The sequence below is a fragment of the Stegodyphus dumicola genome, chromosome 7, assembly GCF_044657685.1.
Source record: "Stegodyphus dumicola isolate Sdum_Otavi_A_Nest chromosome 7, ASM4465768v1".
In the NCBI taxonomy this organism is placed as follows: Eukaryota; Metazoa; Arthropoda; class Arachnida; order Araneae; family Eresidae; genus Stegodyphus; species Stegodyphus dumicola.
In genome coordinates, this window is record NC_140774.1 from 112188151 (window position 1) to 112209242 (window position 21092).

Genomic DNA, 21092 nt, shown 5'->3' on the forward strand with positions numbered 1-21092 from the left:
AATACTGGAATTTGTTTTTCAGCTTAAAGTCATTTGTCGTAGCCATTTCATAATATCCATAAAAAGTACATGAAAATTCGTAAATTAAAAAAATCATTTGAGAGTTACCGAGTCCCCTTGAGATTACAGTATTCGTAGAATATTGAAATAGCAATGTATGAATTTCGCTTCCGATGATTAATTAAAGGTTTGGTTTGTAGTGTTTCATTATTATCGGATGAAAGGTTTCAGATTCACTTTTACCACTGTGCCTCATTAGCGTTACATAAGAATCATATGGCAGAGATTTATTTTGAAATGATGCACTTCAGTAAGATTTATTACGATCATTCTAATATTTTTAAATACAAATAACTTAATTAAAACGGAGAGTTAAAGGGTTATTATAAATCAAAGTTGGAATGCTTCACACACGCGTACATATATATATATATATATATATATATGATATACTTTCGTTAATATGATAATATTTTAATGATTTGTAACCTTATTATTAATATGAGAAACTTCCAGATGCTGGTAAATAGAACGACTTAAAAATACGCATTTTTAAATTATGTAACCTTATTATTAATATGAGAAACTTCCAGATGCTGGTAAATAGAACGACTTAAAAATACGCATTTTTAAATTATGTAACCTTATTATTAATATGAGAAACTTCCAGATGCTGGTAAACAGAGCCATTTAAAAATACACATTTTTAAATTATACAATATTTACGAACGGAGTTCGAGGTTGGTTCACTTGCTGAAATACATAATTTCTATGTATCATAATCTGGATAGGTATACGCCTTAGGGAATGAATTATAATTCTAGACGAAATATTATACTGTTTAACAGTAATTAATTAGGTGAATTATGAATCATGTGTTATGAATCATATGCTGCGTCATGAATCATATGTTAAATTTACATCTTACTTGGTTATGAACTGTAACATGAATTAATGTGTAATGTAAATGCATCTCATAGATTGTAATGGCACACAGCTTACAGATTAGTTTGCGCATGCGTTCTGTGCATAGACTGCTTATTCAACGAAGCATTAATCTGAACCAGTGGATAAAAAGAGGTATTTCAAGTGTAGAAATATTTTTTTTTTAACGTGAGGAATGTTATTTAATATGAAAATTAATTTTGATATCCCAAACAGATAAAGTAATAATAAGATATTTGAAACGTAGATATTGAGAAAAAAATGAATAAAATTTATAAAACATTTTATTAAAAAAATCTAAAAGCTTTCGGATTTTACATTGTCTTTTTAACGTTTTGCGTGCTACCTTTATTTATTAAACATATTTTTCATGGCACTTAAACCATAAAAATCAATTCAACAGCAATTATCGCATGAGCATATCTTTTAGAATTTCCGATAAACAGTCTCGCGCGCTGGAGATAATTTTTTTTTTCCTACAGTATTGCCATTGCTCGCTTTGAAATCGTTGAGTTTGTTAATCAGAAATTCGTTAAAGCTTTACAAAATATGCACTCGGTAAGAAAAGAAATTTCAAATTTCAAATTTAGGCTTCCAGATCCCCATATTCAGTGGAAGTTTACATTATTCAAAATTTGATGGCATTAGGTATCGCTGTTTTATCACAGTGCAAGAAATATGCATACATTTATGCAGATTCTTCATTATTTAATTTATTTAAATATAACACAGGGCTCTAATATTTGTTGGCAAAAATCTGAAAAGTGAGTCGGCATTTATAGTGAACCAACGCAAAATGCCAAAACGAAATTAATAGCCCTTCTGGGCTAACGCCCTTTTGGCTAATAATATCTTATATAATTAAAGAATATAATACAAATATTAACCATAAGGTATTAAGGGTTAATTCTTTATGTTACAATTGCTAAAATTAAAGATGGTGCTTTTAAAATCCTTGTCTTTAATGTGCTACGTGCGTACGCGTTCATAATGGATTGAATGCATACAGAACAAATGACAGCTTGATAAAATTCATTTTCCCAAAAGAAGCACTTTATAGTTCTGACAATTTCCATAAAAGTACTGGTACAGCTCTTCTCAGTATGACAGAGCGCAAATCAGTAGTTACCACTTCCAGCTAGAAAGAACGTTAAACATAAGACAATATAAAATGTCTCAAATGCATGAAGCTCACACAGTGATCTCTCAATACACTTCATATTCTGAGTTAAATTCTGAACTAAGTAAACTGATGCTTTTGTATGAAATCTAAACTAGTCAAAAATTTATTTTTATACTTTATGTAAAATCCGTGTTCAAATTTCTCATTGTTCGTCTTTATAGTTGTTAAATATAAGTTTGTGATTATATATTCTAAGTTTGCCAATAGATGGCGGTAATGTGTATATGTAAAAGAACTGACATTTAATCCTGACTCTTAACAGGAGAAACGGCGCAGAATCATTTATTGATAGGCGATCCTGAGGCAATAATTTGCAAGAGCCAAATTACTTTGCGTGAGATACTGGATAATTACGGCATATAGAGGAAGCTAGAGTTGGAGTCATGTTGGTGTGCGTGCAATCAGTTCGTCCTTGGTGTCCGTGAACAAACCTTTTATCAGAAAAACTCTCTGTTTACTATTATTCTTTTGATTAATCTGATTTGTTACTCATTTTCTTCCATATTAACCGTGGAATATTTAGTACCTTCCTTGTCCAACTATAAAAATTTCTGTTATTTTCATATACAGTTTCATCTGTTATTCTTTGTCTCTAATTTAGGCCCTAAATTGCTAAAATAAAAATTTTTATTTCCTAATTACTTAAGGCAAAATCTTTTAATTCAATTTGAGGGATTTACCATGAATCTTAATTTGTATGCACACTTTTTAGAATAAGAAACTAACTGAGCTTAAAAAAAATTTCGAAAAAACAATATTCAGTTTGTAACGCGCCCGGCATGCAGACCACCACACCACGAAGGCATGCTAGGAAGACGGAAGAAATACCTTATAAGTTCCTGTAGGTTTAACGTGACTGGATTTGCTGAAGCTGGAAACATAAAAATATGTTGTGCCTACGCGGGGACTCGAACTTCGGATCTTTCAATTGCCAGTCGGTCGTGTTTGCCGTTACACCGCGCAGGTACACGGACGGAGGGAGAAGACTCTTACTTAAGTTTCAGAACACTTTGTAACGTCATTCATTTACTATGCGTTATATGAATGAAATATGTTTCAAAGCCACATTCTTATGTGCTTTTCTGGGGAGGTGGGTATAGATTTGAGAGCAGAAGCTGCGAAACATTATTTTTTTCTTGTCTAGCATTAGTTACTCTTCTAAAAGATTCTAGATCCGAGCGATTATTTTTGGAAAAACACTTACATAAGAATTAAGATTAAATTCTGTTATTAGAGTTTTCCCAGTTAAGAAGATTGCCATTAAACCTGAAATACTCTCTGCGGATCTTATTGTCGTGGATCTTTCTTCTTTGATTTCTAGTATTCACTAATCGGACACTAACAGTTTACTTCCTGCCTAAATCAATTTGTGTTCAATGACATAAATTTAAGCTTTGAAAAAATCAATAGTAACATATATGGTGACAACTTTGAAAGAAAAATTAACAACCGAAATCAGCTTCTTAATTTTAAACTATTAAATACTTAACAATAAGTTTGTTAAATAATTAACTGAAATAAAATATAAATAAATAAATAAAATAAGCAAATAAATAAATAAAATATCAATAAATAAAAAATAACATAATATAAAAAATAAAGGCATCTGAAATCGCCTGTTTAAATTTTAGGTTATTTACAACGTGTTTGACTGAACCTAAGCGAAACCAGATGAGACCCTTCGTAAATGTCTGTGAAAGAAAATTTAATACAGTTCGTAGTATGATTCTGACACACATAACGCATTTTTTGGAATAAATTAGCAAGTAAATAAAAAAGAACGATAGTTTCGCAAATTAGAGAAAGATTTATTAAGTGCTCGTGTTAACCCCTTAAATCTGACCATTGGTCGTTTTCAATATAAATTCTTAAATATATTTCTTTGAAACCAATAAAATCCTTTTTGCATTAATATCCAAAGCATTCTATAATTTTTAAGGAACATTTAACTCAGGACAACTAGCATTTACCACCGCGTGTATTAACGCTTTTCAAACGCGCGCATTGGCTTAGTATGGATAGTTTTCCTAAAAGAAAATAAGCAACAAATAATAAATAAGCATTTAAAATTAATAAATAAAGGTTTAAAATTACTTATTGTTCATAAATTTGCATCTATAATTTATTAAACATGCGTTAAACCTAAAAACATTCCATGCGCATTCTTGTACTTAGAATGATGCATGAACTAGAATCACGTAGAGCGAACTTAAATTTTGATTTCTTTCGTCTAAAAAGACTGCGTAAGGATCAAGAAAATAAGTAATACCCTAGAGCATTCTTTTGGAAAACATAGTCGAACATACCCAAAAAATATTTATCAAATTTAACCAGCAAGCATTAATTCAGTAATTGAATTTCGTTTCCTTTCTTCCAAGGAGCAACAAGGAATGCACAAAGAGAATAATAATTTAAGAGATTGTTTCGGAAGAGCCCGTGGAAAATGTTAAGAGATATCTTTTATCGAATTTTACTTAGGGCAATCTTAAGAACTAATCCTGTAATTGAATTCAAACTGCTTTTAATTTAATTCTGTATTCCTTCTATAAACGAAGAATTTTCTGAAGATTTCCAGAAGGAATCTGAGTTGTGGAACACACAGAGCATTTAATTAATTTCAAAAATGTTTCAAGAACACTTTTGGATATTTTGATACTGTGTACAACGTAAATATAAACCGGGTTCAAAAAGATGCAATAATACTAATGTATTTTATAATGATTAAACTAAAATAAATAGTGTGTTTTAAATTTTAATTTAGTTTTACATTTGGAATCGAAAAATAAATTTCATTCACACCAAAAAAATTATTATTAAGTTATATGTATACAAAATTTGATATCAATGCTCTTTATTTTATATGTACTCCAAAGAAAACGGAAAATTAACTATAGCATTCTTTTACTGCATTGAATGGAGAAATATGTAATATTACGTGGCACAGGGCAGCTTAAAATACTTTAGCATAGCAAGAACGAAATTCGTCACGACAAAGTTTTACACTTTGGTAAAACTTTGGTCGGTTGTTTTGGCAATGTCTTTTTATAGAACCCCTGTTACACATAAAAGGAAAATCATTAAATACCTCTTACATCCAACGCATTTGATCATCTGGAACTATAACTGGGTTTAACAATCGGTGTTAATTAGCAATATGATAATCGAAATTTAGGTGATTATACTATAGCTAATTATTGCTGCCCTGCTTACAGTTCCTGTTGCTTACAGCAGAAGCATTTATTAATGAATAGCCTTTTAATACTAATGACTCAGTAAGAAATTACTAACTCAAAACACACCCGAATAGTATTTTCTTCACTATTTCTTGTATTTGAACGTGGATTTTTATAGCATATTGTTTGCAACATTTTGGCTGTTCTTCTGCTGATTCAAAATTGACTTAGTTGATTATACTATATTAATATCCATTTTCCATGTCAGCATCCTTAACAGCATATTAGACTATTTCTTCAGCGATTATATTAGCATTTGTTCACAAGATAGCATTCATTTCATTTCCCGGATTGATTTCCAAGATTTTTTTACCCTTTATCATTTTCATTAGCTGCTAGTTTATGTTTTTCATTCACGCATCGTTTACGTAGCAAATGGTTTCAACTGAAGAAAATGCCATTATTTTAAGTTACCGCTTCGAATTTTAATTCAGATTTGTTATTTTATTTGGGATTACATTTCCTAATAGGAAATTATCCAGAAATACAGCTCGTCATTTCAGTGAGCTAATAATCTCCAAATTGCTTTCAAGTGTTGTTTTTAGATTGTTTAAGAGATTATGAAGTCTGTTAGCATCTTTCCTGGATAATTTTAGAATTTCTTGATTTCTTTAATTAAGTTTGGAGTGAAAATAAGCAAAACCTGCCAAATCCTTTTAGTTTTCTAGTTGGACAGCGCTTTCAGCCATGATAAAGCAACGTAAAAGGACCCTCAAAGAATCAATTAACAAAATACTTTTTTCAGTAACTCAATGGGAACAAGTAGATCCAGTACTCAGTATTTAACATTAGAAACTATTGAGTTAATCAAGAAAGAACCACAAAAGTTTAATTTCTATTATTATGTGAATATTAAAGTAATATGAAGATACAATTTATAAAAATTAGTGGCATCGTCATAAATTAAAAGCGAATGTGGCATATAGAACTGCATATAGTTATTCTAATATTTAAGTTACCAAAACGTTGTAAATGGATTGGCGACAAACCAAGGCAATAAGGGAAACACTTATTTTTAAAATACTGGTTAAAACAGTTGAAAAATGCGAAAACAGCTAAAAAAGGACATGGAATTTAATTTTCCTAAAATATATAAATTAATAAATTAAAAGCCGCAATTAGGGAAATAAATTTAATAAAAAAACTAAGGTTAGGGTTAGGGTAAAAACTAATAGGTTAAAAAAAGAAGACATTAAACTGCATCGCCAATCTTACAGACATGCGAAAAATGGAAAATAATTGATTAAAGTGTAAATAAGCATAAATTAGTACAAAAATATTATTGATTTTGGGGCTCAGAAGAGATTTTAATAATGTAAATAAAACAATATAAACACTAAAATTTTATAAATGAAAATATGTAAACAAACATGGTAAATCTGGGTTTATATGACCATGAGCACTGCAAATCAAAATTATTTAGACACAATACCGGCATCAGATTGTAATCAAAATCATAATATTGATATCGTTTGATATTAAATTAAAATTTCACACATATTTCAAGCATGTATCAAATTACATTATCGCACTGAAAGTTACAAAAATATTTTGCAACACCATTGTGTGAACCAGAATGAAGGAACACTTTTTGAACTATAACTTTGGAACTAAGTTGCGTTTAAGAATAATTTTTCTAAGATTGGTAATTCTTCTAAACATCATTTAGAAAATGCTATCATTGTCTCCTCGTTGCAACCAGCCAATAATTTGGCTGAATGTGAATCTAAGTTAGCTAAAATTGATGTGTCAAATACAGGAATCCACATTACGAATACACGTTTAACTCGTTCGAAGGATCTTCTGATAGGTTGTGATACACAGAAGCATCAAGAACAGCTTAAACATTTGATATCATATTCTCCAGATGCCAATATTTCGGCACGAGTACCCAGATAGAATTATTTTATTTGGAGTTAATATTAATGTAACTGAGACTGCTATCGAAGATGCTTTTAAGACGCTCTTGCCGAGAGATACTAATTTAAATTAAAATTTTGCCACAAGCTTTAAATGCACAGACAATAGTGAGAATTTCATTCTACAATTAGACAAGCAGTCTTTGACATTTCTGGGTCATAAGGGTCGCGTTTATGTTCGATTCCATTCTTGTAGTTTTCATAAATATATTCGAATTATAAGATGCTATGGTTGCCAGGCTTTTGGCCACCATATTCTTATTTTGCTCTCACTGCGCACATACGCATGATAATTTAGTTCCGAACTGTAAAGAACGTCCATCTTGTATTAACTGTTTAAGATCAAATTTAGAAACGTACACACAGTGCAACATTTGTCACACTTCTAATTCTTATGCTTGCCCTGTTTTTAAAAAAAGAATTACGTTCTCAGTTAAAGGTTATGTCTTAAAATAGCAAACTAAATGTTATTGCTATATTATTTGTTTGTTTCTCTTTTCTTAGTTTTTGAAATTAATTGTATTTCAAACCGGAATATGTGAATTAAGAGGGCATTTATTCTATAATTAAGATAAATTATTGCCTAGATAAGAATTGATATATATAGAAAAGAATAATTTTAAATATGTAATGTTCTTTGAATTAAATTTTACTTCTCTCTTTTCCGTATAAACTATGAATAATGAAATTTGATAATTTGTTAATTTTTTATTACTGTTTTGGATTTTAGACTTCAGAATTTATGAAAAAGGAATTTAAAAAGTGACCACATTTTTCATGTAATTATGACCTAATTGCCTTGACTGGGATTCAGTTGTGTGGCCGTTCTCAAATGGCTAAGAACGAAATAAGATTTGGAATAAAATATGAATTCCAGACTTCACGATATTAAGAGGTTTCTAATAACTTTTAAACTTGTATTTTTTTATTAATATGGTTGAAGGTAGCAGTTGTAACTGCTTAGCTCTCGTATGCAAATTTTAATTATGTAATATGTCATTTGTACATATGTCGCACAAAGTGCAAAGATGTCATTAATACATATTCTTTAATTTTTGTAACAATTTACTTTGGCTGATACAAAATAAGCGTCACTGATCTGGAATATTACGATCTGGAATTAGTATTGGAATTCATTTGTACTGTTCCTTAAACTTCGATGGCTTTACCAATCTCTACTGTCAAAAAAGTAACTTATTACCTGAAATTTCATTTCAGATTACAAAATTTCTTCTTTTTTCCTATCAAACTTGTAAAGAAATCCGAAATTTTCCAGTGATATCATTGTTAGCTTTTCATACACAGGCTTTTTTTTTTTTTTTTTTTTTGTCTTTCAAGGGTTCTGAGGAAATCATGTTTATTTCCTTTTAAATTTATTTAAAGGGAAAGAGCTGCTGATATGAGGGATAAACCTGCTGACATGAGAGATAATCTCAGTTCTTGACGGTTTCTGTAATCAATTAGCTGCTATAGATTTGAATCCTTCAGAGAAAAAGAAGACAAAAGGCTATTCCATTCTCGTTCAATTACAGCTGTTTTGTATGGCAATCCATGGTAGATCTTGGAATCATGAAAAAATTAATAAAATTTTTAATAATTTAATTATAAAAAGATGATAGTGAAGACGTGTATTTAAAAGAAACTGAATAAATAAATCTATCTTGGGCAGATGGTCGTTGACTCATTGCCATGTTAGAAATGCGTCAAATAGTTCATGCCATGTAAGAAATGCGTCAAATAATTCATGCCATGTAAGAAATGCATTTCACATTTGAAACGCATCAAATAAAAATTTCGGCTCATGATAGTTTCGGTTGCAAAATATATTTTTATAAAAATTACACTAAAAAAATGTGTTAACAGATCTTCTATCAAAGAAAAAATAGTTCGTGATCTTTCTGCCACTAAATTTCAGTTCAGTACTGCTTTTTCACTGATGAAGAGCCAAAATTTATCAGATGAATTCAGTGAATGTTGCAGGTTTAGGCGTATTTGCAAGAATGCAACCAGTTTTCGTTTGATACAATGCATTTTGGAGATGAAGGATATTTTTAAATCTAGATATAATGATTTATGTTTTCTACTTTTTATGATGCATTTATTTTTCATTAAATCTAAGGATTGTTGAATTTTGTATAAATTTATGGTTTTTATGGATAATTATAATTACATAATGTTTATTTTAAATTTAAAGGATGTTCTTTTGTTCCGTTTATGATTATATTTTATTTTTACTGCATTATCTATTTATGGAAAAATGCACAGCTCCACTTTCTAATTGATATTCAGGCTCTGCAAATACGTTAATTGCTGCTGTTTTGGCAAGATTCATTGTAAATTACTCATGCCTTCTTAATTATCTATATCACTATATGTCTCAGTATAACGTAGATTCAAAAATTATTCAAAATAATTGATTTGTTTTGATGTTGCGATCCTTAAACTGGATTTTGTTTCTTTTGATTAGTTTGATTTCATTGTGTTTTGTTTTGTTTTGCACATTTTACAAAGTACTTAAGTTTCAGTTACGTACAACAGATTCAAAGTGTTTCAGGTAACCACTGAGGGATCATGATAAAATTCAGATTATATCATGGCTGTAAAGGAATATTTTCCGCCCTCAGATATAAATGCTTTCTCATTAATTCAGATAAAATTAGTGATATTAGTTTCTTCATGTAATCAGGGAAAGAGTTTCCAAAGAAATCAGAAGTTGATGGCATAACTGTACCAAGGTTTCTAGAATGAGTCGGTTGCTCTAAATGACATACATGTTGCTCCATTTCAAACACATCAAAGAGAATTTCATTCGTAACTTTCAAAAGGATGCAACACTACCATGTGCAGTAGAAACATTCCCCACACATATGAAAACATAAAAGTTTTAGATGAAATTATTCTCTCCCTAATTCAGCAACTGCATTTTACAATACAACAAGTACATTACATCGGCAGCATCTCTGAGCAAAAACAAAGTACATACAATGAGAAATACGAATATCGTTTTAGCCTTAAGATGAAAAACTAGCTTAAAAATGTTTTCACTTGTGAGAAAAAGATAGTTTTTTTTAAAGGCGAAAAACGTGTATACACCGTCAAATGATAAGTGTTAGAAACAATTCAAAAGAAGAAAAAAAAATATACTTGCCTCATTTGCACTAGAAAATAATAAGAAATTCCAAATTACTTGTTCAATAGATGAAGTGTACTCAAAACTGAATCTTTGGTTTCAATTATTATATTATGATCAACGATTTATAACACAAAATTAACTCAGCTTAGCTTATTTTTATTCAAGAAATATATTTCCTTTCTTTGCTTTTAGAGCTGCACATAAAAAAAATCTGCTTTTACCCCTTGCGCTTGTTTACTTCAACCATAAATTTATTTTATGTGAATGCTGCCATGTTTGCAAAATAAATAATACTGCATCTTCCTTTAGAGGTTGTAAGAGCAGTAGCATTGCATTTTATAGGTCTCTAGAAAATTCTGTGACTCGAAAAATATTAAAAAACTGATATTCTTAAGTAACGTCTTCATCATTTATATCGTTTGGAAGCATTCTTGTGACATTTTCATATTAAAATAAAAATAATATACGTGTATTTTTGCTTTGAATTTTTAATAACTGTAAATTTATGGCTTGTTATTCTTCTGACAAAAACATTTATTACATGCTATTCTATCTCTGCAAAATAAATATTTCAATGGAAATTAGATATTTTGAGGGTATACAGGAACCCATGTAACGTATTTAGGTTGATTTCAATTGGCATGCCGTCAATGCGCAAAAGGCAATAAGATAGTCTCCTTATATTTTATTCATTCACACTTTAAAGTATATTTTTGCTTAACGATTCAAAAGGGTAAAAAGGAACGTCATGTTATCTTCTTCGAAACCGCGCTTCGTCGTGTTTTCGCGAGATTCAAGGCAGCTTGGTCATCGGAAAGATGAATTGGCTTTTGCCTTGTAAAAACAGCTTTACAAAAAGGCGGCTCTAACAGGGACACATAGAACCAGATGATTATTTTTTATTTGCACATATACACAGATACACAAATGTGCATCTTATATATATACTTATATAAATATAATATACCAAGTTTTGTATGATCTTAAATTCATTTAGTGCGAAAACAAGTTACTACTACTTGCGCAAATGCTGCAAAGTAAGTTAATAATTATTTATTTACTTAATAATATTGATTAATTGATTATATTACCTCCTAAGTTTAATTATAGTAGGATTATCTTAAAAAAGAGTGAATCCATACTAGTAAGTTATATTTTGAAAGATGTTTTGAAGTAACTTGATAGTAAAATGTTAAAAATGTTTTAACGGTGGAATTAAATCTTGAATAACAAAATTTCAATTGTAAAAGGAATAAATTAAAGGCAAGAATTAAATTAAATGCAGGTAATCACTGTCATTGATCGGAAATTAGTTGACTTTTCAAGGGGGAAGTGCACCAAATTTCTGAGAATCATACTGCCTAATGAACCGATACGCGATTCCCCTTTTCGTTTCCATCTTAACATGCACTCTGCTGCCAAGCAGCGCCATCTACACTCTTTCTTTTCATCAATAGTTATATTGATGGTAGGTCATAAGAAATGTTATATATCTCGCGGTTGTAATAAGGAAATTAATTCAACATTCTGTGGTATATTTTAGTTCGTTTTCATGAAAGCATATTTTATGTTACCTGAAACAATGCGATGTAAAAGATATCGATGCAATAATTCCCCATTAAACCAATGGGGAGAGAAGCGCTACGAAAAACTAATCTTTCTACAATAAAACATTACGGAGAATGCGCATGCAACTTCTGATGCCGTTTGATGTACTGAATTTTCGATCTTTTCCGTGCATGGATACATGTCCATACATGCTTGTACCCGTCTGTGGAAGATTATGAATATATAAGTTAGATTTTCTAGTAGAATTAAATCAGAACAGACGCAAACTTCAGTTTATTATTTATATCACAACTATTCTGAAGTTACTTAAAATAAGAAAACCAAAAAATTTGTTTTTATTCCGACTTTTAAAATAAATTGTACTCTGAGTAATATAATCTGTCATAATATCTAAAATTTTAAACTTCCTGTTAAAAAAATTAAGCAGATTTAATTATGGAATAAATTTTAAGCTTGCACATAACTTTCAGTTTTCTAAACTTATAAAAGTAAGGAAATAATATAAAAAGCGAAAAATTTGAAAGAGCCAAAACTGAGCAACCAAAAAAAAAAAAAAAAGAACAGAAGAACAGCTGTTCACATGAACTTCTCATTCCTCAGACAGACAGCATGTTCTATTTTAGCAAAGTATTTCGAATCTGTATCTTTTAATCGAATTGAAATTTCATGTTATTGGTGATCTTTGTAGATAATTAATTAAATGAATCCATAATTAAATAATCTTGATAATAAATCTATCTTTGATAATAAAATTTTCTTGCAACTTGCCTTATTGTCTTCGGTGTGTTTAGTAACATTTCTTCAGTAATGAAAGCTTATGTTTTAGCATTACATTAGAGAAGTAATTTTTATTTTATTTAAGACAAATCTTGGAAAAGAAATACAACTCAGCGAATGATCAAACTCAAAGATTAAATAAGATTTTGAAAAGCAAATTGTCGTGCATAAAAATGTTTCATTGTTTAAAAACTGACAGAAAGCTTCATTCAGCGTTTAAAGTTTGACAGAAATAGCAAAATCTGTAATAATTTATTCAATGCGTTTTGAAAGTGAAAATTTACAAACAGAAAACTGTAATTAAATGGTTGGTTTGTATTCTTCATACACTGATGTACAAATTCATAAGATATATTGATTAGATACATAAAGCTAAAAATTCTTTCGTATTAAACATATTATTTAGAATGTGTCATTTAATTTAAAAAAAAAAAAAAAAAAAACATTAGGGAATGGCATTCGGATTCATGGCAAAAGGGTTGCAACAGAGCTCCACTCTACATCCTCCAATAATAATTTTATACATAATCATACTATTCTGATAAAGAGATTAATACATAATATTCGAGATATTAATATATATTTTCCCTCATTAAATTATTTCCAGTAATTTTCTTTTAACTAAAAAGCTAAAATTTATGGCAATGTTTTTAGAAAGCAATTGCATTACAAATTATTAAATAAGGTATTTTACAGAAATACATTTTCAGGAATGAATTATGGATCAAGAGATTTGTGTAAAATATGAATAATGCCTAATGTAAAATGGATTGAAAGTTATTTTTTTATTTTAATTGCTCACAAAAATTATGTGCATGTAATTTCATTATGCATCTGAAATACCAATAGACATTAAGCATTATACGTAAGACTAATATTACATCACTACGAAATTGCTTCAGGCACTTGACAATGAATCAGAATTTTTTGAGTTTATACTTTTCTCGAATGAGGTCTTGTTTCATGTAAAATGTTATGCAGTTTACGTAAGTTTCCAAATCTGAGGCTTTGTAAATCCGTATGTGATCATTGAAGACATTCAGGATTCTCACAAAGCCAACACCTGACATTATATGAATGAGAATGATGAAAATGACCTGGCATTATATGAATGAGAATGAAATAAGAATTTCAATTAAAGATTTTCGGCCTTCTATTGAAATTGAGATAACACTCAGTGTGTTGGACTGCTGCAGAACGATTTGACTCTTGCAAATTGAGCAAATGAGAACGAAATCTATTGAATGACAAATTTTCTTTAAAGAAGATATAACATCGTTCTGCTTTAAAATTACATGAGCGAGGCAAGTTGAACTGACAGTTTCCAAGGTGATGGAACTTTAAATGGACTTAACTCATGATCCACGAGAAATCCTTACTTTATACCAGTATAATTCTTCATATGAGGATTTTAAAGTATGATATTTACGGAGAAAGAGCTACTATTGATTAGGATCTGAAACTGAGTATAGCTGAAAGATCTATTGCGCGATGAAATAGTTGAACATTATTAATTTTGCTTGTGATCTTATTGAATGGATAAATCAAATAAAATTAATTTAAATTAATTCCGTATAATGTTTATTTCGCAGAAATCAAATGCAATTCCAACATTCACTCTCAGTGTCTCTGTATCAAATTTACTGAATTTCTCAACATTAATTCCACTTTAACACTTTTATATACCATATAACCCTTTGCATTAATTTTTAAGTAAGCAAGGGGCATGCGAAGTGAACATTACTTTACATGTTTACCCCTTGCTTTATAGTTTGATTTCCTTTAAGCTATTGCTTTGCGTTTTTCACGTGCCCCCTCTTTAGATCTCTTATTTTATACTATTATTCAATATAACTTAATCAGTTAGTCTAATTAACTCAAAAATTTCAAATGTTGAGAATACATTACTTAGCATTGAATAAAATAGTCATAGCATACATTTTGTTATTTAAGTTTGTAGAGACATTAAGTTAATTGGAAAAGCCGGAAAGATGAAAAATGAGCAAACGCCTTCTCCGGGGATCGAACCAGGGACTTCTGGAATACCGGCCCAGTGTGCAAAACCACTAGACCTTGAAGGCACAGGTATTTCTCGAACTTTCCTAGCGTGCCTTCGATCTGATGGACCTTCGGACCAACCTGAAAGCGTCATGTTCATTTTGAACAAAGTGGCCAAAAATGAATATTTTTATACGGTTTCTTACCTGTTTGGAAGGCTATGATTGCCATTTCCAGGCTCTTTGTTAGACGATACTTTTTCTGCTCTTGAAGTGACTTAGTGATCTACGAGCTAAAATAAAATCACTAAATAAAATAAATAAGAGATGAAAAATAAGCCATCTTAGTAGATGTAGATTGCAATTCAGGAATTTTTATTCATGTTGTATTGATAAATGCACTTTGGAAATAATTATTTTGAAATGCAAGGTTTTTGTTCCTCATCTGTTAAAAACATAAATGTTATTACGGAAGTTATTTTTAATAATGATGGTTAAAATAACTGGAGAAATAAAATTTTAAAAAGTAAGCTTAGATTTCAGTTTAAAGTAAACTGATAGGATAAATTAATTGTTTGAATTCGGATTTTTATGACATGAAACAACCTCATCTGCTAGGCTTGAATTTTGACGTCTAACGTGGAAGAATATTGTCTGCTAGAAGTCTTAAATTTTGAAAGTAAAATTACTGATTACTACAGTAAAAGTAATTAGAAGATATTGAATAATTTCATTTATCTTAAATGGTATCTTATTCTCAGACATTTTTTGTAGTCCTTTAAAAAATAAATATTCTTAAACAAATAGGTGCAGCCAGTCCTTTCAACCATCAATGCTTGGTTATTCCGAATATTATATATAGGAAAATTAACAATTATTTTACCAGATTTAATTTTTAATTAACAATTATGTTATTCAAAATTATTGAAATTCAGTTATTTATAATAATATTAAATAACGAATATAATCTTGAATTTTATATATATACTCGTATATATTTGTTTTACCTGAGAACGGACATGTCTAAGTACTTGCGAATACAGATCTGTATCCTCTTTAAAATGGTTTAATCCTTTCTTTTAATAAAATCTAAGTGAAAAAACGTATCGTTGAACAACTATCATAACCATTCATGAATTACCTGAATATGAGATGATCTGCATGTTAATATCATTATAGTTTATTTTGATAAGATTCCTTCCATGAAATTCCATTAAATGTATTAAAATAGTAGTTTGTCCTTCCTAGCTCTTTTCTGAAGATAAAGCTGTCTGTTGCTACAATAACAGTAAACCTTGATTAAAGAGAAGTACCCTTTAAAAGACTAATCAAGGACTGATAATAAGAACTCAGTTAATCATAGTTATTTGAATGTATTTAAACGAAGTACAGATTCATAAAATTTTCTAGTGGTAAATGGAAACTACCTTTAGACTTATTTATTCAACATTTTTCAGCATACTTATAAGCTGTCGATGTCCCTCAAAATAATTTTTATTACCTAAATTACATGACGTTTATTGATAGATTTTTAGAAGAGTTAGAATGTTAGTAATTTTTCTTTACTTAATTGGAAGACATATTTCAGTATCACTATTACCGAAATAATTTCGTCATGCAAAACGATACTTGAAAATGATGAATGGTGCAAGAAGTAAGTTAGAAAAAGATGATAAAAATAAGCCAAACAAAATAAATCATAAAAAAAAGGGACGACGCCATAAAAATGAAAGAAAGGATTCGAAATAATATTTCACAGCTGGGTTTTTTACATCGATGATATCTTATACGTATGTCTGTTTAAAATATCGATATAACATCCGTTTAAAAAGGAAGTCTCTAGATGAGTTTCAGACATTTATTTTTTAATGCTATCGATTTGAAAAGGTTTTTATTATTCCCCGTTCTTTAATTTATTTCTTTAAAACTTTTATTTCATTTATCTCTACAATATTGTTTATTATATGAAATTTTTTCACTCCAACATGCAATTTTATTTATGACTCATAGACTATTGGTCATTTAGTTGCTCATTTTTAGAAGGAAAAAAAAACAGAAGGAAAATTGATTTTATACTTCGTGTTAGATATTAATTTTGTTTTAGAATGCTGCATATTGGTAATATTTATAAAGATTTATTTTAATTTATTTTTACCTCTCTGGAAACAACATTGAGCAACTTATTTATTTACACACAAAGCAGTTATTTAATTATGCTTAACTAAACCTTGCAAACTATTATTATTAAACAAATAAAGAACTGCATTTAAATGCAAAAAGGCAAAGAGGTCGTTACAATGATAGATACGTTTGTTCAAATTTAAATTTTGATAATCCTGATTTGGAAGATACAGCAATAATTCGATGTCACACAGTTGACAGAGTAATTAAAATTATAAAAAAGCTTAATCGCTTCATTTTTTAAGATTGTCAAAAACTGAAAAGTGATAAAATAGGTAACTTCTAAGATATGTGAATATATCACATAAAATAATAATAGCACTTCAATCCTAATAATTCAAAAACATAATAATAATAATTTTAATGGTAATTAAAAGCAAGATAGCTTTCAAAACCGATCAATGAAATTGGCATAATTACGACAAATGATTATAACAAGATTAAGTGCTTATTAAACGATTAAAGATACTTAGAGTAAGGTACATGACACTCCTGTAAATGATTAAAAGCTCATTAGTAAACGATTAAAGGCATTTTATGCAAGTAATTAAAGAACCTTCAGATGTTGATTAAAAGCTCTTTGGCAACTGTTTAAAGACCCTTTAATAATCGTAAATGTCAAAACATTATCTTTTAACTGGCCCCCTGCTTAAACATTGCCTGAGATACTCACGTTAACAGTAAGGGACATCATTAGAGCAAAATAACTACATTTATGTGACGTACGTGTTAACCGGAAAAGATTTTCTTCTTTTCTTTTTTAAGGAGTGCAGCGTAAATATGATTGAAAATATTTTAGACAAGAGATGCCAGTTTTTATTTATGGGGTCACATACATCCTGCGAAAGTCGAGAAGAATAAAATTTATTATTATCCAACGAGGAGTTTTTCAAAGTTTATGTAGGATAATTTACGGTGAACTGTATGTCATTGAATGAACTGTTCAAAATTTCATTAAACAATTTTCTTCATATATTCAGATGCACTGCATATCCAAATTAATGTAAAAGGCAAACATTGCAAGTGACACCTTCACGTATCTAGAGACCCTCATCAGTCGGGTTTTTTTTTAATTATCTTTGTCCATAATTTTAGGTTTTCCAGGTATCTATCTAATCATATAGTTACTGAAATAATCGATAGCAACCTTGTCGCTCATATACGAGTATTAGGTCAGCTCATTGTTTTGAGTTAATTGCACTGTTATATAAATTAAAATTCCATGTAAAATGAGTAAAAACTTAAAACCATGTTATTACAGGATAAGAAGGAAAATAAAATTAAGAATTTTAAGGCTATATAACCCCAGTGTTTTTATGAAAACTATTTAAACACACGAATACAACATCAAATGTCACTACATCCGAAGTCCTGCAGGAGAACACGAGACCAAGAGTGTATATTCTTGTATCAAGAATGGACAAAGAAGAAACACGGGCTTCTTTTGCTTTTTATTTGAGAACAGAATTTTTGGCCTAAGATCTTTTTTTATAAATGAACATTAAAATAAGACAGTTGGCAAGGATTGCGAAAGAAGCTAGAGCAAATTCGATGACGAATTTGTATTTAAATAATGTTGTGTAGGTACAATTTCAGTGAGTTTCTAAATCAGCATCAATGAAAGGTAGTTAGCAGTGAATAGGAAAGAAATGGAAGTGGTTTAATGGCGAAAAGCTATTAATAAATGCTTGAAATGTTTTTGAAAGTAATACTGTGTGAAAATGGCATGCTTATCTTTAGAAAGAGCTAAAGGAAAAATAATGTGTGTGCTTTGACGCATTTATCTGATCCATGCTCATCTTTAGAAAGTGTTAAGTGTTTCCATACGTTTTTATGTTAGCTGTTACATGTGCTGTTTTATGTTAGCTGCTTATATTTAGGATGCAAACTGATGAAGATACTTGGATTTTCTCCGGAAGATGAGTATGTGCGTATTTTCTCTCTTCATTCCGTGTGTCTTTGTTGTGTAATTGTAAGCATACTCGACGCATATTCGAGACGTGCAGGGTTCGAGCCTCGGCGAGCGTATTGCACATATTTCGTTTTCTATTTCACAAAAACCTAATGATTCTACAGCTTTAATGTGTCATAATACTTAGGAACTTTACCAGCTTTTATCTTACAACTTAGCTTCTGAACTTTACGCACCTCTTCATCCCATACCATTAGTTTGTATTCTTTTATTATTTTAGCTAGTGTTACACGTTTTTGCCCTCATAACGTAATAAAATTTCATTAATATTTTGTTTTAGTTGTTTTTATCGCCTCATGCTATCGTTAAGAGCGAATATTTTCGCTGTCTGTGTGACGCATCGTAACATGTTAGAATATGAGCCAGAAAATCCACTACCACCAGAACTGCGTATGTTTAGTTTTAAAATGGAAAAGTATTTAAATGGAAGTATATAAGCCAGTTTGAAATTCCGGGTAATCGTAGAACTGTAAAAACATTTTTTTCATACTGTTAAATATGTCAAATTTCGTGCCAAAAAAGGGTATTTGCGAGAAATGTTATTGCATTACTTTATCAATAAAGCTCTGCAGCTGAAGCACACTGAATTCTTGTTGAAACTTATGGAGACCATGCTCTGTCAGAAACAGCAGTGGTGGTGATATAACGTAAGTGCTGACTAGAAATGGATAAAATACGGTAACCTAAGCTTGAAAATAATGGGGTAATCTCGGCCACGCATCATCATATCAGCAAAGCCGAATATTCAAGGTTCCAAGCTGCTGTTCTGCATTTGGTAGTTTTAGCTGGGTGTAGTTTATTATGAGTTATTCAAACTAAACGAAATCATCAAAGGAAATAGCTAGACAACTGGTGCGTATTGAGTTGAACATATAAGGAAAACCGGCTGCTATACCAGTAGAGGCACGAAAAAATGATTTTGCAGCATGATAGCGCTCGACCACATTTTGCAAACCTAGTGAAAATCTACTGGGATAGTTTTAACTCCTTCACATCCAATCCGCCCGACACGGCCCTACATTGAAACAACCAGAATCGCCCGAAAACGGCCAAGATTGTTATCTTGTTTTCATCCCTCCTTCTAAGATATGCAGTAACAGGTGCAGTTTCCCCAAATGCATTGTATCAGTTTACTGCAAACAGATTGTCTTAAGAAATGTCTTATCTATCTTTTGGTTGATCGTGATATTTCGTTGTTATTTTTTTGTGGTACACTGTGCTTTTAAGCTTTAAACAGCAATAAAAGAACAGTTTAAAAATTTAAGGATTATATTTATGTTTAAACAATTTATTTCTTCCTATAAAAATAACGGAAATAAACAAAATCTCAGTCGTGATCATAACAAAGCCGGAAAGGCTTGTTGAACTGACCTTCAGAATAGTTTTATAAAGAACGGGTTCAAAGGCTAATGGAATCTTTGTTAGAAAGTACGAAGGATGTCATTGGAAATCTTCACACCTATTTTCTGCGTTATTGGACAGAAAGGGGAGGAAATTGCTGTGAAACTGGAAAATGTATTTCGGGCGGTTCGGATATTTTGAGGATACAGCTTAGCGAAGGGTCTGGATTTCAAAGAGTTAAATAAGGAATCCTACCCACCCCCTGACGTATACACCAAACATTGCTTCTTCGGATTATCACCTGCTCTGATCTAAGGGAACTAGGCTGGTTAAGCAGCATTTTCGTTCTCGTGAAGATAGCAAAAAATACATCGACTCTTGGATAGCCTCAAAAGATGTGTAATTTTTCCGACTTGGAATTCAAATATTGCCAGAAAGATGGGAGAATGGCTGGCGATGGATAATACTCTCAGTCACAATTTTTGTACTGATATTTTTAAGTAATGCGTTTACTTTCATAAAAAACAACGAGAATTTATTCAATCACTTTCTTCTCTTTTCTGTTCTTGTTTCCTGTTCTAATTTTCTGTCATCTAGTCCAGCAGATCGTGTCAGTTTTCTTTACGCGGCCAAGAACTTCAGATTTGAACTGCAGATCATCATTCAAGAGTGTTGCAGTGATTTACTTAGCACTGGACATTTCTTTTTTCTGCGTCATCAGATTTGTTGGTTTTGGCAAGAAAGACTTAAATTGAAATTCCAGTAAAAAGAAATAAATTATTTTCAGATTTTTACCTGATTTAATTTACAACCTGCTTTATGATAGGTACTGGTCATAAACT